The 27,256-nt window shown below is 53.0% G+C and overlaps 1 pseudogene; it reads right to left on the bottom strand.

Annotated features, from left to right (window-relative positions):
* The window catches only part of LOC135404975 (zinc finger protein 91-like), a 193,377-nt pseudogene that overhangs the window by 129,706 nt on the left and 36,415 nt on the right, over positions 1-27,256 (bottom strand).

The following is a 27,256-nucleotide window of genomic DNA, read 5'->3' as shown; positions in this document are numbered from 1 at the left end:
TTCCTTCCTTAGCTGAGGGCAAGAGCCTGGCAGGGGACCCAAGTAGGCCAGCTGAGCCCAACTGACCCAAGGGACATTGCAGACCATGGGAGGTCAGCTCAGCTCTAAAAGCTGAGGCAGGGAGCAGGAGGGGGGCATTCATTGTCTGATGGCTGCCTGCTGAGGAACCGTCCCGCGGACCCAAGCCCTGCTCCTCGGGAGTGGCCGACCATGGCTGCTCCTGGGAAGCAGAGAACAAACCCTGCTATCTTTTGATTCTGTGTGCACAAGCATCACTTTGCTTTTCGCTTTAAATAAACTGCCTTAACTCACTATTTTTTTTCCCACCTTACTCTCTCCCCTGATTTGATGGGAAGGGGAGTGATAGAGTGGCTGGGAGGGCACCTGGTGTTCAACCACAGTCAACCCACCACACACCTGAACACTTTCAGAGACTGCACCACCTCCCTGGGCTACTTGTTCCAATGCCTGAACACTCTCTCAGGGGAAAAAGGTTTTTTAATATCTAATGTGAACCTTGTCCAACGCAATTTAAGGCCATTCCCTCACAACCTTTCACTATAGCCTTGGCAGAAGAGACCAACCCCCACCCCACTAAAAACCCCTTTCAGGTCATTGCAGAGAGCAATGAGGTCCCCCCTGAGCCTCCCCTTCTCCACACTCAACAAGCCCAGTTCCCTCAGCCGTCCCTCAGCAGACATGTTTTCCAGAGCCTTCCCCAGCTCCGTTCCCTTCTCTGGACACGCTCCAGCCCCTCAAGGGCCTTTTGGCACTGAGGGGCCAGAACTGGACACAGCACTCCAGCTGGGGCCTCCCCAGTGCCCAGCACAGAGGGGCAATCAGTTCTCTGCTCCTGCTGGCCACACTCTTCTCCACAAAGGCCACGATGCCCTTGGCCTTCTTGCCCCCCTGGGCACACTCTGCCTCATATCCAGCCGCTGTCAAGCAGCACCCCCAAGTCCCTTCCTGCTGAGCAGCTCTCCAGCCCCTCTGCCCCCAGCCTGGAGCGTTCCAGGGGGTTGTTGGGACCAAATTGCAGGCCCTGACACTTGGCCTTCTTGATCCAGCCTGTCCAGATCCCTCTGCAGAGCCTTCCTGCCCTCCAGCACATCCACACTCACACCCAACGTGGTGTTGTCCATGAATTTCCTGAGGGGGCACTCGATCCCCTGGCCCAGATCATCAAGAATGATGTGAAACAGGAGCAGCCCCAACTCTGAGCCCTTGGGAACCCCATTAGTGACCAGCCCCACCTGGATTTCCTTCCATTCCCCACCACTCCCTGGGCCATCAGACACTTTGTCACCCAGCAAACAGTTCTCCAGGCAAGCCATGAGCAGCCAGTTTGTGCAGGAGATGCTGGGGGAGATGGTGCCAAAGGCCTTCTGGAATTCCACAGAGACACTCCCCAGCCTTTCCCTCAGCTGCTGAGCGGGTCCTTTGTCAGAGGAGATGAGGTTGGTCAGGCAGGACCTGCCTTTCCCAACCCCACACTGGCTGGGCCTGATCCACTGGTTGTCCTGCCCGTGCCATGGGATGGCACTGAGGAGGATCTGGTGCATGGACTTCCCTGGTCCTGAGGTCAATGGGACAGGCCAGGAGTTGCCCAGATGCTCCTTTTGGCCCTTCCTGGGGATGGGCATCCCATGTGCTTGTTGCCAGTCAGCTGGGACTTGTGCAGCTGTGCAGCACTGCTGGGGAATGAGTGAGAGTGGCTTGGCCAGCTCTTTCTCCAGCTCCCTCAGGACTCTTGGCTGCATCCCATGTGGGCCCAGGCACTTGGGGGGGTCTCACTGGCAGAGCAGGTCACTGACCATTTCCTCCTGCATTGTGGGGGCTTCACTCAGCTCCCCATCACCAGCTTCCAGCCAAAGCCTGCCTGCCAGGTGTCCAAGGGGTCAGTTCTGCTGCCCCCTCCTTCCTTCCCCCACAATGGAAAACTCCCTCATTTTGGGTCCCTGTGCCCCAGACGGCTCCAACCACCACCTCACCCACCAGTCCCACAATCATGGAATGCTTTGGCCTGGGAGGGGCCTTAAAGAGCATCTCAACATTCTCATATAAAAGAATTCCTTCCTACTATTTCCTCCAACCCTTCCCTCTATCCATGTGAAGCCACTGCCCCTTGTCCTGTCACTCCGGGCCCTTGTCCAAAGTCTCTCTCCATCTTTTTGGTTGGCTCCGTTCAGGCACTGGAAGGCCACAATCAGGTCAGCACAAAGACTTGACTTCTCCAGCCTGAACAATCCCAGTTATCTCAGCCCTAAGACATTTCTGAACCTCCCAGAATCCAGGGGCCATTGGGACCCTGCAGAACCTCCTGCATTCAAGTGCTCTTTGTGAAACTGCAGGATCTCCTGGAACCCAAGGATTCCTGGAACACTGCAGAGCTCATGGAACCAAGGGGCCACTGTCCCACTGCAGCTACTTCTGAAGCACGAGGGACCCTGGGACAATGGGAAATCTCCTGGAATCCAAAGGGCATTTTGGGACTGCAGGGCCTCATGGAACTAAAGGAACCTTTGGAGACTGTGGAAGCTCATGGAATCCAGGGGCCATTGTGACATGTGGGGCCTCCTGGAAGCAAAGGAACCCTGAGAATTTTTATGGGAAAAAGTTAAGGCAGGAGCTGCTGCTCTCAGTTAATTCAGATCAACAAGGAGTGTTTTGGCCTTGACTGGTGTTTTCCATCCAGAGAGTGCTGTTTGCCAAAGTGGAAACCACCTGGAACGCTCTGCATGGTAGCCTGTGTTTTTGTCTGGTGGCTGAACACAGCCAGGACATGAGGGGAGGGGAATGTGTGGGATCAGGGCACTGCTTTGGGGCCATGCTGGGAATTCCAGTGGACTAAAAGACAAAGCCCAGGCGCTGCTTCCAAAGGAACCCCAATGAAAGGGGGACGCTGGACAGATGGGCGGACAAGTCCCGTAATGGAACTCTGTGTGTGCAGCCTCATTTTCTCCTTCAGCACCCACAGGAGAGAGGGCAAAAAGTGGGGGTTGGGACCCCAAAACTGTTCAGGTGGAAAATTGGAGACTGAGGGGACAATGGGAAAGTGGGAGGAACAGGGAGAAGGGTGGAAAAGGGGAGGTGGTCTGGCAGGCCTGATGGCCCCATGGGGGTCTTTGGGCACAGGGGAGTTGGCAATGGGTGGTGGCCCCCCTGAGCTCCCAACTTACTCTGGGGTTCTGGAGGCTGCTGGATCCAATCTCAGCCTTGGGACAACTGAAACAACAGTTTCAGTTTAGAGAAATTAGAGAGGTGTAAGTGAACCACTTTTGTCCCCAAGGTTTAAATGATGGCAAATCAAATCTATTGATTTATTTAGGGTTCCAAATGACCAGACAAAAAATCTTCATCAGAATTATTTACTGCACAAGACAAACACTAAAACTACCAGGAGTACAGGATAAGATAGGACAGTGCTCTACACTAAAGCAATTGTTGAAGCAATTCTACTCAAGCTGGCACAAAGCAATAATTCTTAATTGGAGATGGATGGGACTCCCACAGACCAATGCTTGTGAAGAGATCTCTGCTCTCAACCTCCAGAACTCACCTTGGGGGGTCCCCAGCCAAGGCAGGAATCTCCACACACCCCCCAAGAAGGGTTCTGTTGGAAGAACGTGCCTCTGTTAAAGGGGACTGGCCCTTTGTGGTCAAAAGGGATGGACTGACAGTCACTGGACTCCAGGGGTTGCCTCACCATCAGGGGGTTCATTCGGGGTGGAAGCAGCGGCGGCCGAAGCTCTTCCCGCAGTCGGGGCACTGGTAGGGCTTCCCTTTACTGGTGGGTCCGTTGGTGTTTGGTCAAGACACCAATCTGGGTGAATCTCTTCCCACACTCCCCACACTTGTAGGGCCTCTCCCCGGTGTGGATGCGCCGGTGGGTGACAAGATGGGATTTCTCCTTGAACCGTTTCCCGCAGTCGGTGCAGCAGAAGGGCCTCTCATCCCTGTGCGTCCGCTCATGCGTGTAGAGATTCCCCCTGGTTGGAAACCTCTTCCCACATTCCAAGCACTTGTAGGGCCGTTCCCCAGTGTGGATGCGATGGTGTTTGCGGAGGGTGGAGCTGTCACTGAAGCTCTTCCCACATTCCCTACACGTGTAAGGACATTCTCCAGTGTGGATGTGCTGGTGGGAACAAAGGTGAAAGCTCCGGTTGAAGCTCTTCCCACATTCCTCACATGTGTACGGCCGTTCCCCGCTGTGGATGCGCTGGTGGGTGCGGAGGTGGTACCTCCGGCTGAAGCTCTTCCCACATTCCTCACACTTGTAGGGCCGTTCCCCGCTGTGGATGCGCTGGTGGGTGCGGAGGTGGTAGTTCTGGCTGAAGCTCTTCCCACATTCTCCACACGTGTAGGGACGTGCCCCAGTGTGCATGTCCTGGTGTCGGAGCACGTGAGAGCTCTGACTGAAGCTCTTCCCACATTCCAAGCACCTGAAGGGCTTCTCTCTGCTGGGAGGCTGATCAGGGACCACCAGGTCAGAGCTCCTCCTCAAGCTCCGGCCGCCTTCCTGGCACAGGCTGGGTCTTTCCTCCTCAGAGCACCCTGGGATGGCTTTGGAGCCCCTCCTGCGGGGGGATCTCCGGCCCTTTTCCTCCCCGCTGCCTTCCTGCGCCGGGGAGCCCTTCAAAACGGCCTCTCCCACCAGGGTCTCACGGGGGGATTTGTCCTCCGGGCTCTCCGTCCTCAGCTCGGGGCCTGGGGCAGGAAGCAAGAAGGACAGGCAGGGGATTTGCCTCCGGCCCACAGGGAAGGCCAAGGACATCCCCCCAACTCCGGCCCCGGCAGGACGGCGGCGCCAGCGGGGTTGTCCTGCAGCCGGGGCCATGCTCGGCTGACAGAGCCAGCACAACACCCGCCCAAAGGGACACTGACTGCCTCCTCACCTGCCTGGGGGGCCCAAGGCATCTTCCTCTTCCTCGCAGCCTCCTCCTCCATCCGCCCAAGCTTTGGGAAGGACAAATCCTGATGGGGGGGAAAACAAGGGCTGAGCGCGTTGGCTTGGGGGTTCCTCCTAGAACTCACTGGGCGTCTTGTGTCCATAAAACCCTCCAAAATACCAAGATTCAGGCAAAAAAAACCCCAGAAATAGCAAGAAGACACTCGCCCCCCCAAACTGCAAAAAGTTACAGTTAAACCAAAAAATACTCCAAACTATGAACATGCAGCCCAAAAAAATTCTCCCAGAAGTTCCCCATCTCTGTTCTCTTCCCTCTGGGGTTCAGAGGGTCACCCCTGACTGACCCTCTGACTCCTCTGTGGTGTTGGGGGTCCCAAGGGTCCCTTCTCCTCTGACTCTCGCCTTTGGGTGCACGTTCCCAGACATTCCTCCTCTCCAGGTTCTCCACTTCGTTGTCCCAGGGATCCCAGGGGTCCCCACTGTCCAGGCTTCCCCTTCTCCGTGTCCCCCATTTCAGGCTCCCAGGGGTCCTGGGGCTCCTCCCTCTCCGTGCTCCCCCCTCCAGGCTGCCAGGGGTCCCCCAGCTCTGCCCTCCACACTCCGCAGCTCCCGGGCTCCACACCCACCCCCGGCACTCCCAGGGGGCCCCAAACCCGCTGTGTCCCCCCCGCCGGCACCGGGCTGACAATGGAGCCGGCGGGGCCTGACCCAGCAACACCAACCCCCATCGCAGGGGGGGACCCACACAAGGGCCAGTTGTGCCCAGGGCAACCAAACAGCCCCACAGGTGGGGGGACACCAGAGGCTGCCCCAGGGCAATGAGAGCAGGGAGCGGATTAGGCTCCCTGACACGTGGGCGGGCTCTGGGTTCAGCCTGACCAGGGGCAGTTTGGCACCAACAGCACGGCCCCGACCGCTGGCTCAGCACAGGGGGCCCGAGCTCCCCCCTCTCCAGGCTCTCAGGGCTCTCTAAGCTCCCCCCTCTCTCCAGCCTCCCCCGCTCTCCAGGGAACAAGGTATGGGGACAATAAGGCACCCCCACTGCACATCCACTCCCACTCTCCCTCCCTCCCTCCTCCCCCTACCCCCCTTTCCCACCCCTTCTTCGAGCTGTTCTTCTGTGTGGATGTGCTTGTGCCGGATCAGGTGGGAGCTGTGGCTAAAGCTCTTCCCACACTCCCCACACTTGTAGGGCCTCTCCCCGGTGTGGATGCGCCGGTGGGTGACAAGGTGAGAGTTCTGCTTGAAGGCCTTCCCACAGTCGGTGCAGCGGAAGGGCCTCTCATCTGTGTGCGTCCGCTGGTGCACGACGAGATCTGAGCTGGTCCGACACCTCTTCCCACACTCCCCACACTTGTAGGGCCGTTCTCCAGTGTGGATGCGTTGGTGGGTGCGGAGGGTGGAGCTGTCCCTGAAGCTCTTCCCACATTCCCCACATGAGTAGGGTCGTTCCCCAGTGTGGATGTGCTGGTGCTTGAGGAGGTCACAGCTCTGCCTGAAGCTCTTTCCACATTCCAAGCATCTGAAGGGCTTTTCTCTGCTGGGAGGCTGCTCAGGGACCACCAGCTCAGAGCTCCGCCTCAAGCTCCGGCCGCCTTCCTGGCACAGGCTGGGTCTTTCCTCCTCAGAGCACCCTGGGATGGCTTTGGAGCCCCTCCTGCGGGGGGATCTCCGGCCCTTTTCCTCCCCGCTGCCTTCCTGCGCCAGGGAGCCCTTCAAAACGGCCTCTCCCACCAGGGTCTCACGGGGGGATTTGTCCTCCGGGCTCTCCGTCCTCAGCTCGGGGCCTGGGGCAGGAAGCAAGAAGGACAGGGAGGGGATTTGCCTCCGGCCCACAGGGAAGGCCAAGGACATCCCCCCAACTCCGGCCCCGGCAGGACGGCGGCGCCAGCGGGGTTGTCCTGCAGCCGGGGCCATGCTCGGCTGACAGAGCCAGCACAACACCCGCCCAAAGGGACACTGACTGCCTCCTCACCTGCCTGGGGGGCCCAAGGCATCTTCCTCGCAGCCTCCTCCTCCATCCGCCCAAGCTTTGGGAAGGACAAATCCTGATGGGAGGGAAAACAAGGGCTGAGCGCGTTGGCTTGGGGGTTCCTCCTGCCCAAGTCCATCTCTAGAACTCACCGGGCATCCTGTGTCCATAAAAACCTCCAAAACACCAAAATTCAGCCCAGAAAAACTCAAACCTCCGAGATTCAGGCAAAAACCCTCTCAAAAATAGCAAGAAGACCCTCACCCACACAAACTACAAAAAGTTGAGATTCAGCTAAAAAACTACTCCAAAATATGAAGGTTAACCCAAAGAAATTCTCCCAGGAATTACCCCTCTCTGGTCTGTCCCCTCTGCGGTTGGGAACAGCTTCCCTTTCTGAGATGCTGGGGGTCCCACTCAGGGATGCTGGGAATGTTGGGGGTCCCAAGGGTCCCTTCTCCTCTGACTCTCGCTTTCAGGATGCCAAGTTCCCAGATATTCCCCTTCTCCAGGTTTTCCACTTTGTTGTCCCAGGGATCCCAGGGGTCCCCACTGTCCAGGTTTCCCCTTCTCCGTGCTCCCCCCTCCAGGCTGCCGGGGGTCCCCCAGCTCTGCCATCGCCCCGCTCCGCCCTCCACACTCGGCAGCTCCCGGGCTCCACACCCACCCCCGGCACTCCCGGGGGGCCCCAAACCCGCTGTGTCCCCCCCGCCGGCACCGGGCTGACAATGGAGCCGGCAGGGCCTGACCCAGCAACACCAACCCCCACTGTGGGGGGGACCTGCATCCCCCTGCCCACCGCTGGGGATCTGCTTCCAACCCAGCCCAGCAAACCCGAAAAACACCTCCTGTCCACCCACAAGAGCCCCCAGTGGGGGAGGAAAAACAGCAACAGGAGGAGAACAATCACCCCCCCATGCCACAGGTGCCCAGGAAGGGGGAACTCGTCCCAAATATCCTGGGTGTAGCGTAGGGGGTCAGGACATACTCAGGCTGCCAGCACAGATTTCCCTGCAAAGTCTGCAGTGAGTCAAGATCTGCAGAGGAGATTGTGCCCCATGAATGGGATTGCAGAGGCTCCCTCAGGTCCCCAGCAGGAATCAGCAACAGGGAATACACACAAAAGGCCCCCCCAAAGATTTCAGGGGGAGTGACCTGTAGGGATGGGACAGTGTCACCCCACCAGGGCGGGGCTGGCAAGTGGGAGGCTGCTCCAGGGGTCTGCAAGAGGCCTCGTGCTCTGCTCAGCCCCAGCACTGCCTGGTACCAACACCCCCGGCTGCCCCCGGCCCTGGGCAGCTCTGCTGCCACAGGCTGTGCCCTCACCGTGGCCCTGCAATGGCCCTGCCTGTCCCTCACCCGGGGCCCTGCCCGTGGCCCTGTCCCTTGGCTCTCTCTCTGCCAGCTCAGTGTGGGGCACACGGGCTGGGGGTCCCTCCCAAGCCCCCCGGGCAGCTGGCGTTGGCTGGGGGGATGTGAGGGCTGGGCCTGCTCAGCACAGCCCCGGCCTCGTGCCCAGCGCCTCTTTCCTGACCCACACAAGACCTTCCCGGCCCCCCCAGGGCTCCCCTGCTGCTGCCTCTGCTCCTGGCCCTGCCTTTGCTGCTCCCTTGGCTGGGGCAGCGGCTGCAGGGGGGGGATGGCAGCAGCTTCAGCTCCACGGCACTTCCTGGGGGGAGCTCAGCCCGGGGGGGACGGGCAGGGACCTGATGGGGATGGACAGGGGCCCAGCAGGGACAGCCAGGGCCTCCAGGGGAAGGCACAGGGACAACCTGGACCCCCACACTGCCACCGCTGTCTCTGCTCCTCCTTGCAGGCTCCGTGGCCAGGCACAGTTTGTGTTCCTGGGTGCCCACCATCTCAGCACTTGGAGACGCTCAAATCAGCGCCCGCAGCTCTGCAGCAAAGCCCCAGCTCACCTGGCACACAGGGGATGGACACAGCACCTGCTCAGGGATGGGCACTCACAGCTTTGTCCCTTCCCCACCACAGGGCTCTCCTTCCTCAGCAGCACCTCTGCCTTGCACTTATTCTCAGCCTCACCTCAGGGACAGCTCTGGGCTCACCTCCGCGCCACTTCTCAGCCTCACCTCAGGGCCTGGGCTCAAGGACAGGAACCTGCAGGGAGGGGACATCAGGTGCAAGCTCAGGGCTGCCTGCTTGCACTGGCCTCTGGGCTTCCTTCTCCTTCTACAACCAGTCCACAACTTAGCCTGCTTTTCTAACATCACACTGCTCACACTCTGCCTCCTCTTCAGCTGCCTGTCCATCCACACTCCCAGCTCCCTTTCTGCCTGCCTGCTCTCCAGACACTCTGGCCCCAGCCCGGGGGGCTGACGGGGCTTCTTGTGCCCAAAGGGCAGGACCCGGCCCTTGGCCTGCTGGAACCTCATCCCCTTGCAATCAGCCCATGGATCCAGCTGGGCCAGGTCCCTCTGCAGAGCCCTCCTGCCTTCCAGCACATCAACACACCCCCAGCTTGGTGTCACCTGCACATTTGCTGATGAAATGCCTGGTTCTGCAGCAGCTGCAGATGCTCAAGGGGCAGCAGGACCAAGTCAGGGGCCTGGGTGGGTCTGGGGGGCTTTAGGGTGTGGGAGGGTCCTGGGGGAGCTGGGGAGGGGCTTTGGGGATTGGGGGGTACAGATCAGGACAGACCAGCACAGACCAGTACAAACCAGTACAGACCAGTACAGACCAGTACCTCCTCACTGCTCCCCAGACCTCTCCTGGAGTGGGCCACGTTGTCCTGGGACACCTGAGCCCCCCCCAGTGCCCTCCCAGTACAACCCACTGTGTTCCTGTCCCAGGGTGCCAGGTGATCCCTCGTGGAGGGGGGTTGGAATAGATTTGAGGGGGGGGCTGGGGGAGATTTGAAGGGATCTGGGGGTTTGGATGGGGATTTGGGGAGGTTTAGGGGTCTTTGGGTGTATTTGGGGGAGTTAAAACAGGTTTTGGGGGCATTGGGGCAACAAAGGGATCTGTGGGGGGACAGGGACTAAAGGGAAAATGGAGGTTAAGGGACATATGGGGAGGTGAAAGAGGTCTTGGGGGGAGATGAGGGGCTGCACCAAGAGCAGGTGAGTCCTGAGACCTCCCCGGTGTCTCCAAGACCCTCTTGGTGTTCCTAATTCCCCCCTTGACACTCCAAGACAACCCTGGTGTCTCCAATGTCCCCAGGGCCTCCCCATTGCCATTATTCCCCCCTTGACACCCCCAATTCCACTGGCTCCAAGCCCCATCCCTGATGTCCCCAACCCTCCATCTCACCCCAGGAGCCCACCCTGGACCCTTTGACCCCAAAAATGCCCCCCGACATGCTCACAGAAAGGCCAAGGGCATCTGCAGACACACTGGGGACAGCTGGGGGGCTTTGCAGGGCACTGAGTGATTACTGGAGGATACTGGGACACACTGGGGGGAACCAGAGGGCACTGGGAGGGACTAGAGGGTTACTGAGGGATCCTGGGAGGGCACTGGGAGGGACTGGAGAGTTACTGGGGGATTATCAGGACAGAGGGAGAGACACTGGCAGGTTACTGGGCCATACTGGGGGCTATTGGGTGCTCACTGGAACATCACTGGGCCATCCTGGGGGGCAGTGGGAGGTCACTGGGACACACTGGCTGGTCACTGAGGGGGTTACTGGGCCGTACTGAGGGGCACTGGGAGCCCCTTACACGGATGTGGTACATCTCCCCCCCGGACTTTGGGGGGCACCCCCAGGACTCCTTCCCCTGGGAGCTGGAAGATCCCCTGAACCCCACTGCTGGGCTTTAGGGGACCCCCGGGCCCCAGTCCCTTTGGGGTCTCTGTGTGCTGCGTGTTGGGGGTCTCTGGGGTTCGGGGGGGGCATTGGGATCCCCTTTCCCTGGGGTCGGTCCGCCGGGCCGGCAGGGGGCGCTGTGGCGGGAGCGGTAATGGCGGGTCGCGGGTAACGCCGGCGCGCCTGCGCAGTGCAGCCAGGGCGCTGGGACAGCCCCACCCCCCCCCCCACGCGGGTTCCAGGCCCCGCGCTCTGACCCTCGGGAACCCCCGAACCCCTCGGCTAAACCCTCCCGAGCCCTCCAGCCTTTCCACCCACAGCCGCGCTCCCCGCAGCCCCGAGCGGATCCCCAGAATCGCGCTCTCCGAGCGCAGCCGCACCGCCACCGCTACCGCTGCCCCGCAGACAACATGGCGCTCTGCGCACGCCCCGCCTCTCGAGCCCCCGCCGCAGCCAATCAGCGCTCGGCCCGTCCCCGCCCCGTCCCTGCCGGCCCCGCCCTGTCGGGTGAGCGGGGCGGGCACGGCGGGAAAGCGGCGGGGGGGAAAGAGCGGGGGGGACCCCAAAGGGAGCGCGAGGGGCGGGGGGTCACCCCCAAAGGGGGCTGGGGGGAGCCGGGCTGTGAAGGGACTGCTTTTCCAAACTGCCCTGCTTATCCCGCATGTGCACACTTCTCTCCTGCTGGGATCTGGCCCAGACAAACCTGAAAATACCTGGAAGTGCCACCTCCACCAGCACTTCCTCCACAGCTGCTTTCAAGGATTTCTCTTCAATTTGCCAAGGAAATGCTTCCAGATCATACTTCCATCTACAAGTCAGAACACCAGCCTGCACCAGGACTCCTGCTTGTTTTCCCTGCACTTGCTGACAGGAGGTGCAGAGGCAGGATGTCAGCACTTCATTACCAACAGCCTTAACGGGGCATGACTCCACTTTTTAACCTTGGAAGAAGAGCAGCTTTTCCTTTTCCTCTCCTGTTTTTTGGGGTTAGTTTTTTTTTTACCTTCTGAATAAAAGAACACATGTGTAAATTGAAATAATCTGAACCCAACTTTTAAGAAGACTGACACCTTTGAGCAGCTTCCTCTTAACCCTCTCTCCATGTTGGAGGAGTGGCCAGATGAAGAGTTACCAGCCCATCCTGGCTTCCAGAATGGCACAGCTGGTGGTCAGAGATTCATCTCACAGTTATCTAGAATATGCCCAAACTTCTTCTGCCCTTCCTAATTCCTAACTCAGACCAATGGCTCCAAACCCAGCATCTGGGAGGCTGATTAGGTTGGCAAGAACATTTCCCTGTGTGATAACAGTGTGGGCACAAGGACTGGGAGTGTGTCATAAGAAATCTGACTTGCATACATGGGGTAGGAGATAAAAAAAAACACAGATAAGCAGAAAATGTTTGCAAGGAAGAATTGGCAGCAAATCTGTCAGAAGATCAGTGCAGGTGACTATCAAATACAGGAGAAAACATGATGAAAGGAGTAACTCATGACTCTTTATCTGAGCTATGAAATGAACAGTAACTTCAGCCACTGTTGAGAGATTTTTTTAAATACAGAAGTGAGTTTGCAGTTGTAGCATTTTCCACATTAAAGCCTACAGCTGGTAAATAATAAAATAAGCAATTAAAAAGCAATCAAGCTTGCTGCATGAAAACCTCTCAAACAGGCTGCTTCAAACAACAACAGTCTTCTTGCTCCCCTCCTTCCCCCAAGCCCCAAAACTTCACCACATCTCAGGTCTGTACTACTCACACACATCACTGGCAGAGGAAAGCCACACAAAACAAAAGATAAAGAATAATTACTTGTTTTGGTAGGTACTGATGGTCACGTGTGTGGAATGGGAGGTCCCAAGAGGAGTGTCAGCTTGGTGGATGGTCCCTCTTGGGAAGCACAGTAAGTCACCTGGCTGCAAGAAAATTGATATATTTAGGGCACCAGGTCAAACCTTACTGCAGTCAGAGAAAATACTCTCTGAGCAGACAGTCTGACAATACATATCCTTTAGAATCACAAAATGGAGCAGTCCTGCAAGGTACACTTTAATAACAGAAAGAACACTAAGCCAGAAGTTCAGAACCTTAAACTTTCCAACCTGCTGTCACTATTTGCTGAAAACGTGAAACAAGCTTTTTAACATCACAGAACACACAGACTCCCACTGAGCTGCAGGAAGAGGACAAAGAAGCAGCTGAGATGGACCTGCTGGCAACACAGTGGGCTGGCAGAGGAGCAGTGAAATGGGGATTTGGTCAGATCACATCAAAAGAAAAGGCTAGTATTCCACGAGAAAAGTCAAATACTCTATAAAAATGGTAATCTGTTACAATACTGTTGTCTGAGATTTTCAGTTAAAGCACTTAAAAAACAGGTACGACCTTCCTCCTCCTCCTCCCTATCTTTCTTCTCACCTATGTAAATTAAAACTCCACACTGAAAAAAAACTAGATAAGGAAAGTCAAGACAAGAAAGGTGTAAAGCACATAAAATTGCCTCCAAGAAGGAAATAAAAGTTTACTTATGGCTTGTCCTGTAAACACCTATAGAGTTGGACAGCACAGTCAAAGAAAACTGCCTTCCTTACCAGAGTGGGGACTACACCAGCCAAGAGTATTCTGAATTCTCTTCATTTGAAAGATGGAGAAAGGAAATATTCTAGAAAGATGTTTAGGGAGGAAATAGAGTCAAACAACAGCACCCCTCTCAGAGGCAGCCACAAAGAGACAACCAAACTTTGACACCAGCTACCCAGAAGAAATGGGTCACAGGAAGTGAACAACAGCAAACAGAAGAAAAATAAATTAAAAACCTGGATAACTTTTAAGCCCATCATTATTCCATAAAAATGAAAGGCACTGAAGTCTGGTCCAAAATATTCCAGAAATGAAAAAGGGAACTGTAATTTACTAGACTTTGCATCACCCAGTACACGATGATGATTGAATATTCCCCTCTGTCAAACAACACAGCTCATGATGTCAGCATCCCATCCAATGGGTCACACTATTCCTAAAACACCTACACCATCCAACATGTCACACTATTCCTCAAACACCAACACCCAAATGCAGCTCTGGACACTGAGAAGAGCAGAGAGAGGCTCCATAACAGGCCAAAAGGCAGAGAAACTCCTGAGGATTCCAACATGGAGCAGCACCACCAGCTGGACAAGTAACACTTCAAAAGCAGGTCAAACAGAACAGGACAAGCACCAGATTCCCTGCTGACACTCAGTAATCTTCATGAAATGTTCCTTTTATTCCAAAAATCAACCACCAACCAAACACTTGAATTTCACGTTTGGAAAAAGGAAGAGCAATTAATACAGCAAGTTTATATGGGGTTTGGGTCATGCTTTTCTTTATCAGCCAAGGATAAATATTTAAATCTCATTCACCAGAACAGTGACAATGTTCAGTGCAGCAGTAAGTCTCAGTGCACAGAAGGATTAGCCTGAGGGATTACAGGCAGCATGTAAAAGCATAAAAATGTTTTATAACCATACACAAACCCAGTGTTTTTTCTGCACACAACTCCACAAACACGACCTAGGAGTCAGGGTGCCCAACCTGGAGAGTACTAGTCAATTTACAGAAATAACTGGGGGTTTTGGCCCATTATTTAAATACTAGAAGCAAAGGATACCTTTAAAAAAGGATACAGACAACTATCACCCAAATTTCTCGTGCTCACAGTGTGCAAACCCTCCCCTCAGTTTCACAGCCACAATCACTGCCTTCAAGAAATGGACCACTTTTAACTTTTCTGGCAATCACAGCCCAGACCACCTAAGGCAATGAAATTCTCATACCTTTAATATGAACTCACGTGTGGGATTCCCAATCCTATCTTCTGATTCCACATCATATTCCCAAGCTAAAGGCACCCTTGGTTTATGGAGCCGCCAGTGTTTCTTGCCTTCCAGCTGAAGGATAAATACCTGCAAAAGACCATAAATCCAAATCCATAAGGAAGTAATTCCTTTCACATTAATTTTTAGATAGCTACAATTCAGAGAAATTTAAATTTGAACTAATTCTTTTTGTCTCTATTTAGAGACAACAGACAGAGGAGTTGTGAAGTGGGATCTGTTTTATCCTAAGGCAGGCATTTGGAAATCCCTGTTTCTCTCCAGTCACTTAAGTAAGTGCTAGAGAACTAACCCAAAAGGAACATCTGCCACACAAATAGCCAAAATTTCAGGTGAAAGAGGCTTATCCCCAACAGAGCATCAGAAACCTCCTTAGGGTGCCCAATGGGGGTAGATGGCCTGAGTTAGAAATACTGGATGTGAGGCTGCTGAATAACAAGCATAAGGAAAATGAAACTCCAGGTGTATTGAATGGAAATGAAAATATTTAAAAGCAAAATATACCTATAAGGATTGGATTTTTTGATTTGGTTTAAGTGGGATAGTCCAATTTTTTCTTTATAATGCAGTGTATATTTGTATGTTTCTTTTAGAAGCTGATTTAAAATGCATTTGGACCACAGGAATTCATCATATCAGTAACTTCTTAAAAACAGCAAGACCAACAAGCACAACCAGTCTGCTGTTACAGTCCAGCTGAAGAAAGAGCAAGTACTTAGTAAAGGAAAAAGGACTTGTAAATTCTTGGGGCCTGAATGAAGTGAAAATGAAAAAACAGATGCTAGAAAGCTTCTGCAGCTGTGAAAACAAACTTCTCTTTTTATCTAATGGAAATACCAGGTCTGGAAAACCCAGTTTACATGCTATTATGATTAGATATTACTATTAGTAAATTTTCAGCAAAAAATATGTAAGAAAAACGACTACAAGGAAACACAAATAAAAAAAAAACATTTTCCTATAATGTTTAGTGGGGGGGAGGGTTAGAAGCACACACACAACAGCAAACACTGCCATCAGCAAAAGCCCATCCACAGTTTCACAGGCAAGGTTGTGCTGTCCTACCTCAACATCATCATAGTGAGGAGGAAGGCCCTGGGATCCCTGGGGAGGGATGGAAACATTGGACCCCACCAGAGACCCAAAGTAGCACTCCAGCTTCTCCTGAAAATCTTCCACAGCTCCTTCTGTAAAAAAAAAAAAAGATGCTGTTACTTGCTGAAGAGCTCAGCCAAGCCCAGCCCACATCCTCCCCATGGCTTGGGAAGAATGATCACATCAGGGACACAGAGGCTGGGAAGGAAGGTGCTCTGGACCAGTGTTTCTCCTGAAGGAGAGCACTGGAGATGCAAAGGGGATCTGCCATGAGAGTCATTGCTAAGCCAAAAAGTCTGGTGCCCCAACCTGGGTTTGTTCTCTTCCCTGTGCCATCTTTAGGCTGCACAACCAGACAGACAAGGCTGAACAGAGGAAAATAATCCCACAAACAGCAAAACACCATAAGACAAGAAGCACATGCAGGACCTGCATTCTCTCACCAGAGAGAACATACAAAGGTTAGAGACCTTTCACCAGTTACTCCAATCATTTGGGAATATTCAAAACCAAACTTGACTCATCCACACCCCACATGTGACAGACAAGGCACCGAAGGGAAACAGCAGAACGTGCCAAGTACCAGATCCACACAAGTGCAGCTTGGCCATTAAAGCTGACATCAGCCAGGAACACTATACCTGGGACTCAGCTTGTATTTGGGATCTTATTTGGGTCCACCTCACAATTCAGTTGTGTTGACACCTTCAAGACTACCTGAATCAAAGCACCTCCAAGAATCCAAGTCCTTTACACAACTGTGCAGCACCACTGTCTCGTTCTCAAACTCAAGGACTGAGAACACTCAGCTAAAATGGGCTGGTACCTTTCCATGGTGCAATTCACTGGCAAGAACACTGGAAATATTTCACATGGTTTCACACCTTACCCTCCATTAAAGGGAAGTGGCTCAAAAGCCACAAAGTTTGCACAAGGAAACAGTGGGGCAGAAGGGATAATTTAAGCACAGATGCCTAATCATCAGTTTTGTGCATTTGGTTTTTTTTCCAAACTTTTATGTGACAGAGCAAAATTTTAAAAAGAATATATTATTATACATATTATAGCATGAATCAGATTTTGTTCTTACTGCAGAGCAGTGAAACATGATGGACAGTGCAAAAGTATAAACTGTGTTTTAATACAGCTCATGTAAAGATTTCAGCAGGTCATCAATGTCAACCACTTCCCCTGGGGACAGAGATGAAGCCATGTCTAGTGCAACTCAAGCAAAACACACCACATTATTAAGCCAGCATCAATTATATCCAGTGAAACAATCCCACCTTAAATCTCTGAGGCTGATGAAACTGTATTCTTGCCTTTTTCTGGTCAAAATCCTTCTTCAGCTGCATGTAATTCACTTTGCCTTCTTTATTTAAAACCTTCTTCTTTCCATTCACACACTGCAGATATTCACATCTCGCCCATAGTACAGGCCCTGGCTGCACAGCTCCTTCAAGTCTGACAGCAGGAACAGGGACAGGTAGTAAGCAGCCACCAGGGGATCATTGCTCTGGACGAGCAGTGGCTTTTGCTCCCAGTATTCCTTGAAAAACACCTCTTCTTTGATGGGGGAGATCAAGCTCCCGAAGAGGCTCTCTGGGTTCTCAAAACTCAGGACTGAGGGAGAACAAGCTGCTTCCAGCTTTGCTCGTTTACACTGTGTCTGTGTTTCTTTTCCCATCTCAGCATGCTTCCCTCCTTTCTTGGGCATGGTTCCTGTTCAAGAGGAGAGAGGACCAAAACAATCAACCAGCAACACAACCTCAAGAGCTCACGGGCCCAGAGCAACAACTCTTACCCTACCCAGTGGGATATCAGAGTATCCCGGGAACAGCTCTGGTTTCAGAGCCTCACTATTTGCTCCAAAGCATTAACAGTTTACAGAAGACAGGGAACATTGTTAGGCCTTCCTGTTGATGCTCTGGAATTACTACATTTACAAATTTAAAACTTGCAAAATTTACCAGTTTAAGAACTGAAAGGCCAAGATTCTGCTTTCAGTCCTGTCGAGCTGTCAAACTTTGTTTATGTAGAACAAAAAGAATTCTTTCATACAAGCACAGACATTTCATTTTAAAGCTGGAAGTCATTTACTTGGTTTTTCCCAGGCAGATAGTATGATTGTGTACCATCATGCAAAAATAAAGAAGTTGATCTACAAATGGTTTGGCTGCCAAATTCTCAGGAAAGTTAAGGGGGAAATCAAGTAACGGTAGGTAACTGTGCAAGTCTGGAAAGCCAACACCTGAGAAGTTTGAACGTGCTGATGCCATAATTTCTAAGTAAAAATGACAGCTCTACTCCCTACACCCATTTGATAGGAAATGCTATCAATTTGTTGAGATACTTTTATTTACACAGATCCCGCATTTTGAAACTTAAACTCCAGTTCTGGTATTTACATGCAGCACTAAGTTCTTCTGTGCAGCAGGACACCCTTGCTGGCCCACTAACTCCTGGGCAGTGTTTCATCAGCAGCTCCTGCACAGCCTGTCCCTCAACAGTAACCGAGGGTCACCTCAGCCCTGCAGGAGGGAATTCACATCACCTCCTTCCTGAGAGAATGAACATTCCCAACTGCAGCACGAGGCAAGGGAACGCGTAAAAAATTAAAGACTGAAAATCAGTCCCTGACTGACAGCAAGATCTGAAGATGCTGCTGAAGGCACCAAGATCTAAAGCTGACATCCCCAAATGACAGCAACACAAATGCAACCAAGCCTGGATTAATAGTTTTGAATTCCAGACCTAAATCCATTGTGCCAACCTCTCAGCTCATTCACACTGATTTAAAGAAGTTACATTCAGATATTTACTATTCATAGAACGCAGCTTCATTTACAACACGTGCTGTTCTGTAGCGTTCTGCTGGTTATTACAGCTGTTCCAAGCCCCCTGCCATGGGCAGGGATACCTTCCACAAGATCTAGTTGCTCCAAACCCCCATCCAACAGGATCCAACCAGGCCTTGAGCACTGCCAGGGATGGGGCATCCACAGCTTCTCGGGGCAACCTGAGCCAATGCCTCACCACCCTCCAGCAGAACAAAATTCTCCCTTACATTTAGTCTAAACCTAAACCGTTCAGCTTAAACCCATTGCCCCTTGTCCTGCAGCTACAGGCCCTCATAAAAAGTCCCTCTCCATCTTTCTTGCACCACTTAAGTCCTGACAGGCTGCAAGGAGGTCTCCACAGAGACTTCTCCAGATTGAGCCATCCCAACTCTCCCAGCCTGTCTCCGCAGCTGCTCCATCCCTCTCATCATCTTCCTGGCCTTCCCTGGACTTGATCCAACAGGTCTGTGCCCTTCTCACGCTGGGAACTCCAGAGCTGGATGCAGCGCTCCAGGTGGAGAATCACCAGAGCGCGGCAGAGGGGCAGAACCCCCTCCCTCACCCACGGCCCGCTGAATGGGATGCAGGATACGCCCGGATTTCTGGGCTGGGAGCTCAGCGCCAGCTCAGCCCCAACTTTCCATCCACCAGCACCCCCAATTCCTTCCGTGCCGGGCTGGAGGACAAACCCCAGCGCAGAACCCCACACGGGAGCAGCTGCTCCCCGCCAGGGCTGTTCCCTTCCACACCACGGGAGCTCCCTGGGAAGCGGCGGGAATACCGCCGGGCACAGCGGGAATACCGCCGGGCACAGCGGGAATAGCGCCGGGCACAGCGGGAATCCCGCCGGGCACAGCGGGAATACCGCCGGGCACAGCGGGAACACCGCCGGGCACAGCGGGAATACCGCCGGGCACAGCGGGAATACCGCCGGGCACAGCGGCTCCGAGGACACGCGGTGTCCCCGCTCCCCCCTCCCGGCTCCCGCCGCCTCCATCCAGCCCCTTCCCGTCCCGCGGCCCCGCACTCACCCGGGCAGGAGGGAGGATCGCGTGGGATCGGGGCGGGCCGGGATGGATCGGGGCGGGCAGGGGAGGCGAGGCCAGGCAGGATGTGCCGGCTGGAAGCGGGAGGCGGTCCTGCCGCGCTGGGAGTCACGGGAGGAGCCGCTTCCGGGCGGCCAGTAGGAAATCCGGCGGCATTCCAGTGTCATTCCAGTGGGTATTCCAGTGGGAACGCAGCAGCACTGAGGTTAATCAGTCTGCTTCATACAACGGTGCCTGGGCTTCAGCTGCGTTATTTATTTTTTTTTTCCTGGATCAAAAATCTTCTTCTAGAGTCTCCCTGAGTCTCCCTCAAAGAAAACTTTGGAATCCTCACCGAGCACGTGAAAACTTCCGGAAATATTTTTAGATGCCTGTTAATGGTTTGGTTTACGTTGGCTAATGATGTCAGAAACAAAAGGAAATGTTAGGTAGGCTTTGCTGAAGCTTTGTTCTTGTGTACTGGCTTGAAGGATACGAAGCAGAACTAGCAGAAATAAAAAAGGTGGATTTTGGAAACCTCAGCAGCCTTACAGTGCACGGCTGATGTTGGTACAAAGTTACACTGCCATAAGTGTAACTAGAAGGACCTTTCAATGGCAGGTAAGAGAGGGGACTGTGTCCTGTCAACAACTTAAGGAGGGAGAATAACAGAGCCTTGCACATCTCCAACACCAGTTCAAATCCTTCCCTTTACGGAAAGTGCTTTTCAGTCTTGTTCCTCCTCACAGTGTGGTTGTTACACAGTCATAACTTCTGCTTCCCTGGCACTAGCTGGATCATTTGGAACAAATGTCGTGATTCCAGTGGGTTCTGCATTCATGGATGCATCCAGCAAATTCCTGTGTGCTGAGCAGAGAAAGTGGCAAAGTATAATATATAGAAAAGGGGGATGGAGGAGAGAAAAAGGCAAACGCTGCTCATACTGTTCAGTCCTTGTTCCTTTCCCACCTGGACCGCTCTGTCACCAGCTGACCAAAATATCCTGGTCACTTGAACATGAAATAAGGATTAATCAGCATGTGGCTGGGTTACCAGCAGAGAGATTTTGCCAGGGGTGAACCTACAGCTGTCCTAATTGTAGAAATGTGTACAAATTAGATAAAAAAATTTAAGTTTCTCTAGAAAGCTTTTTTTTCATAGGTCTGTGAGCTTCAAAGAAAAAGAAGACAATCTCCACTTTCTAATTCTGAGTTCATCACTACATCCCTCAACATCCAGGACATTTTGCAAAACTTATTAAACTTCAAATATTTTAATGTAAATGCTCACCAATAGTTGGGATATTCAAAGTGAAAAATAGGTCACTGTCATGTAATTCTCTTTATTTCTTTCATGAGAATTAGCAAGCTTTGAAGAAGGAAGTAGTTCTCCAGACTTAAAAGGTTGCATCACCTAACTTAACACTCACAGGATGTTTTCTCACTACAGATGGGCGTACCAGCAGATGCTAAAAATAGAGAGGCCACATCCTGCACCTCAGCCGGTCACAGACACCATTAAAAGATGTTATTTCTGTTCCAAAAATCCACAAAGTACCTCAGCCTAACTGCCTGAACACCATCAGGGTGAATACTCAAACAAATACACATTTACATAACGGCTGTGGTGTTTTTAATTTGCTGTGGGACATAAACCCCACACATCTGACCGGTGGTGCTGGACAAGATCGTCCAGTGACGAAGGCAAGTGCTTCCAACTCCAGGGCTGTCTCTTGAGCCGCCTCTAGAGTAGAATATCAGGGAATATCTCCGCATCTCTGTTCCGTCCTGCGATAGCCTCCATCCCTTCCCCAAGCTCTGGCAGTCCTGGTGGACTGCAGGCAGATTAGCCTCTGCCTAAGGGACAAAATCCAGCCTATACGGCAAGGACTTCAAGTATTTCAGTTTGGAGCCAGTAGGGCACTGAAGTACTGCTGTGTAAACACTAAATAAGGAGAAGGGGAAGGAAGAAAATAGAAACTTTTTTTTTTTGGTTGCAAATAGGTTTTTTTCACGTGGGGTGAGGGTGGATATTTGGGAAAGGTTCTTCCCTCCGAGGGTGGTTGGCACTGGACCAGGCTCCCCAGGGCAGTGGTCACAGCACCAAGGCTGGCAGAGTTCAGGCACACGGTGTGACTCTTGGGGTCGGTGCTGTGCCGGGCAAAGGCTTGGACTCGACGCTCCTCGTGGGTCCCTTCCACCTCAGCACGTTCTGTGATGGTGCGATGAGTTCCCTCTCTTTCAACACTTTTGTTCTTTTCAGGGCTCCTCGCTGCCCGGGGCCCGAAGCCCGCCTTCCGCGCGCCTGCTTCCCTGCCCGTTGTGGCGGCCGCAGCCAGGCGCTGAGTGCCCGCTCCCGGGCGGGCACGGCCGCTCGCTCCAGGAGTGGGGGGGCAGCGCCGGCGCCCCGAGGATTCCCGGGATTCCCTCGGCGGTTTCCAGGCAACGCTCCCCGCGCGCTCCTCGCTCCAGGGCCGAACGTGCGCAGCCAATGGGAGGCGGCGGAGTGGGCGGGGCGAGGCGGGGATTGGGCGGGGCGGGGGCGGGGCCGAGAGGGGCGGTTGGTGGGGTTTGGGTGGGAGCGGGCGGGGCCGGGAGCGGGAGCGCTGCTGCTGAGCGACCCCCGGGCAGCGGCCCCCGGGGAAGAGACCCCCGGCGAGTGGTCCCCGGTGCGCGGCCCCGGGGGAGGGACCCCCCGTGCGCGGCCCCCGGCGAGTGGCCGCTGCTGAGCGACCCCCGGTGAGCGTCCCCCAGTAAGTGACACCCGGTGAGCGACCCGCGGGGAAGAAGCCCCGGTAAGTGACCTCTGGGGAGGGACCCCCGGTGAATGACCCGGGGTGAACAACCCCTGGCAAGTGACCCCCGGGGAGGGAACCCCTGGGAGGGACCCCCGGTGAGCGACCCGCGGTGAACAACCTCTGGCAAGTGACCCCCGGGGAGGGAGCCCCAGTAAGTCACCCCCGAGGAGGGACCCCCGGTGAGTGAGCCCCGGGGACAGTCCCCCGGTGCGCGGCCCCCGGGGGTGTCTGTCCGGGGCTGGGCGCGTTCCTTCCCCGTGCAGAGCCGAGCGGGGCCGTGGCGGGAGCGGGGCCGGAGCGGAGCCGGCCGGGGGGGCAGAGGGGAGCCCTGAGCCGCCTTCTGCCGAGGGGGCTGCTGGAAAGGAGCCTGCGCTGGGAGGAGCGGGGGACGTGGCCCGAGGCTGAGGCAGGGGAGCTTCAGGTCAGCTCCTGGAGAAAGGTTTCTCCCTGTGTTTTTCGGGGGGGGCTCGGGCACTGCAATGGGTTGCCCGGGCGGAGCCAGCACCCCGGCAGGTGTTTCAGAGGCGCCTGCATCTGGCCATGGCTGACACGCTTTAGTGGTTTGGGGGTTGCTGGGGCAGTGCTGGACTGACAGATGGACTTGATGGAATCATGGAACGTGCTGAGTTGGGAGGGTCCCACCGGCACCGTGGAGTCCAGCTCCTGAGTTTTAGGCACCACTAAAGGAACTGAATCTGCATCGAGCTGTTTGGCTCCAAAAACTCTTCTGCCCCTAGTCTACACTGCCAAGTAAAACAAAACAGACCGTGCAAAATAGAGGCCTGTGTTCCCCCCAAAGGGAAGGCAGGCAGTTACAAACCAGGACAATATCAAAGCTCAGAACATACGTTCTTGGTCCCCACAGTTGTATGACACATCAAACCAGTCCTCTGTTCATTACCCGTGTAGAACTCTCATCAGGAACCCCAAACTTTCTTGTGTGTATTTGTATACATATGTATATATACACATACCTATGTATAGGTATATATTTGTGTGTATCTCTCTAAGATTCTGTATCTTTGGATGTGATATTGGCATGCTATTGTTGTGTGGCAACAGGTGGACTTAAATGGTTACAACACTTTAGGAGATCACCTTTCTGCTTGTGGGTTCTATTTTTTAAAGAAGGTATCAAGAAAAGAACTCTTTAGCCTAATATAAGTTAAGACATTAATCAGAGCAAATGTATTGATTTTTATTTCCAATTGTACAACAAGTCATTCAACTATTTGCATACTCCAAAGCTGGGTTGGAAACTTCTCCCTCAGAAATAAGAAAAACTGGTTTCCGAGGCTGTTACTGAGAGCCATGGCAGAGTTTCCAATAACAACTCCCCATCCTTGAAATGCAAAGCCTGAAAAATGAAACAAGCGTTAACCTGGAATTCTTGTTGCCAGCACTGATCTGGACAGAAGTTATTAGAGAGTGGAGCAAAGCTAGCACCACAAACAACCTTGGGCTCTGCATTCGTTAGTCATGGCAACAAAGTTTTGCTTTTCAACCCATCTGCTAAGGAAATCTTGCCAGAACTGTGAGCTTATAACACTACTTTTCTTAAGAAGTTAGGAGGCCTTAATCCAGTGCACACAGATGAGACCCTGAAGTAGCAGAGAGGCCAGTTGCTGATGATCAGTGCAGATGAGGAATCAGCTCTGCTGAGTAGGCTTCAAGCTTTGTGATTTTTACAAGTGGACTATTTCAAATCTGTTGTAGAAGAAACAGTCTTTTCTGTTTGATCAACTTTCCACTTCCAGAATACTGGAGTTTATCCCTCAAATTCAGCCTGTAGTTTCAAAAGATAAAAATCCTTACAGGAAACCTTTCAGCCTCAGTAGCCAATTGCAACATGCCCAGGGAAGTTCAGCAAGAGCATCATTGATTAAATGAACTGTTCTGGACCAGCCATCCCAGAGAGATTGAGCTCCAGTGCTAAACCCCATAGAGTGCCAAGTGCCATAAGAGCTGATTTTTGGCTTCGCTGAGATTCTCTCTGGTGTCCTTTGGTGTAGCTGGCACATCTGGAGCAAAGGGCCTGGGCAAAAGTACATCCTTAGAAGGGTCCAGTACAAATCATGTGACAAGATTAGCGATTTCTCTAATTGAGGAAATATATTAGATACAGGAATGTATTTTTCTACCTCCTCTTTGCGCACTGCTGCTGTATTCCTTCATCATGCCCTGTGAGCAGTCCCAGTGTTCTGTGATTGACGCCATAAGGGACTTGCTAACAGGGAACAAACACCTCCGAGACAAAAGGTGCCACCACAGAAAGCTCTTGCTGCCCAAGAAGAGCCCAGGCTGCCCCAATGACTACACCTGAAGCCAAAGGATCCAGACTTTCTTTTCTGGCAGAAAGAGCTACTGTTCCCTTTTTTCAGTCCTGTGCTGCAATGGCTGATCCCATGTTTTGAGAAATTGAATCCAAATGAAGGTTCCTGCCAGACAAAAGGTGCCACCCCAGAAAGTCTTGCTGCTGAAGAAGTGACCAGTCTTTCCCACACACTGCTCCTCAAACCCAAAGCTTCCAGACTTTTTTTCCTGGTGGAAAGAGCTGCTGTTCCCTTTTTTCTGCCCTGCACTGCAATGGCCGGTCCCACCTCCTGGAATTTTGAATCCAACTGAAGATTGCTGCCTAAAAAAAGGTGCCACCACAGAAAAAACTCCTGCTGCCCCAGAAGTGCCCAGTCTGCCCCAACAACTACACCTGAAGCCAAAGCTTCCAGACTTTTTTTTCTGGCAGAAAGAGCTGCTGTTCCCTTTTTTCAGCCCTGCTCTGTAATGGCCGGTCCCACCTCCTGGAAAATTGGATATAAATGAAGATTCGTGCCAGACAAAACGTGCCACCACAGAAGGCTCTTTGCTGCCCCAAAAGTGCCCAGGCTGCCCCAACAACTGCACCTGAAGCCAAAGCTTCCAGACTTTTTTTCCTGGTGGAAAGAGCTGCTGTTCCCTTTTTTCTGCCCTGCGCTGCAATGGCCGGTCCCACCTCCTGAAAAATTTACTCTAAATGAAGATTCCTGCCAGACAAATGTGCCACCACAGAAAAGTCTTGCTGCCCAAGAAGTGCCCAGGCTGCACCAACTACACCTCAAAGCCTAAAGTTCCAGACTTTTTTTCCTTAAGGAAAGAGCTGCTGTTCCCGTTTTTCTGCCCTGCGCTTCAATGGCCTGTCCCACCTCCTGGAAAATTGAATGTAAATAGAGATTCCTGCCAGACAAAAGGTGCCACCACAGAAAGTTCTTCCTGCCCAAGAAGTGCCCAGACTACCTGAACAACTGCACCTCAAAGCCAAAGCCTCCAGACTTTTTTTCCTGGTGGAAAGAGCTGCTGTTCCCTTTTTTCAGGCCTGCGCTGCAATGGCCGGTCCCACCTCCTGGAAAATTTAATCTAAATGAAGATTGGTGCCAGACAAAAGGTGCCACCACAGAAATTTCTTGCTGCCCAAGAAGTGCCCAGGCTGCCTCACCAACTACACGTGAAGCCAAAGGTTCCAGACTTTTTTCCTGGTGGAAAGAGCTGCTGTTCCCATTTTTATGCCCTACTCTGCAATGGCCGGTCCCACCTCCTGGAAAATTGAATGTAAATAGAGATTCCTGCCAGACAAAAGGTGCCACCACAGAAAGTTCTTCCTGCCATAGAAGTGCCCAGACTACCCCAACAACTGCACCTCAGAGCCAAAGCCTCCAGACTTTTTTTCCTGGTGGAAAGAGCTGCTGTTCCCTTTTTTCAAGCCTGCGCTGCAATGGCCTGTCCCACCTCCTGGGAAATTTTCTCTAAATGAAGATTCCTGCCAGTCAAAAAGTGCCACCACAGAAAACTCTTTGCTGCCCCAGAAGTGCCCAGGCTGCCTCAACAACTGCACCTGAAACCAAAGGTTCCAGACTTTTTTTCCTGGTGGAAAGAGCTGCTGTTCCCTTTTTTCTGCCCTGCTCTGCAATGGCCGGTCCCACCTCCTGGAATTTTGAATTCAAATGAAGATTCCTCCTAGACAAAAGGTGCCACCAGAAAAAACTCTTCCTGCCCCAGAAGTGTCCAGGCTTCCCCAACAACTGCACCTCAATGCCAAAGGTTCCAGACTTTTTTTTCTGGCAGAAAGAGCTGCTGTTCCCTTTTTTCAGCCCTGCTCTGTAATGGCCAGTCCCACCTCCTGGAAAATTGGATATAAATGAAGATTCGTGCCAGACAAAACGTGCCACCACAGAAGGCTCTTTGCTGCCCCAAAAGTGCCCAGGCTGCCCCAACAACTGCACCTGAAGCCAAAGAATCCAGACTTTTTTTCCTGGTGGAAAGAGCTGCTGTTCCCTTTTTTCAGGCCTACACTGCAATGGCCGGTCCCACCTCCTGAAAAATTTACTCTAAATGAAGATTCCTGCCAGACAAATGTGCCACCACAGAAAAGTCTTGATGCCCAAGAAGTGCCCAGGCTGCACCAACTGCACCTGAAGCCAAAGGTTCCAGACTTTTTTTCCTTAAGGAAAGAGCTGCTGTTCCCTTTTTTCTGCCCTGCGCTGCAATGGCCGGTCCCACCTCCTGGAATTTTGAATCCAAATGAAGATTTCTCCTAGATAACATGATCCACCAGAAGAAACTCTTGCTGCCCTAGAAGTGCCCAGGCTGCCCCAACAACTGCACCTGAAGCCAAAGCTTCCAGACTTTTTTTCCTGGTGGAAAGAGCTGCTGTTCCCATTTTTATGCCCTACTCTCGAATGGCTGGTCCCACCTCCTGGAAAATTGAATCCAACTGAAGATTCCTGCCAGACAAAAGGTGCCACCACAGAAAAAACTCCTGCTGCCCATGAAGTGCCCAGGCTGCCCCAACAACTGCACCTCAAAGCCAAAGCTTTCAGACTTTTTTTCCTTAAGGAAAGAGCTGCTGTTCCCTTTTTTCAGGCCTGCGCTGCAATGGCCGGTCCCACCTCCTGAAAAATTTACTCTAAATGAAGATTCCTGCCAGACAAATGTGCCACCACAGA

Source organism: Pseudopipra pipra, chromosome W (genome assembly GCF_036250125.1).
Source record: "Pseudopipra pipra isolate bDixPip1 chromosome W, bDixPip1.hap1, whole genome shotgun sequence".
In the NCBI taxonomy this organism is placed as follows: domain Eukaryota; kingdom Metazoa; phylum Chordata; class Aves; order Passeriformes; family Pipridae; genus Pseudopipra; species Pseudopipra pipra.
The sequence above is the reverse complement of the archived record's forward strand: the minus strand, read 5'-3'. Positions and strand labels throughout refer to the sequence as shown.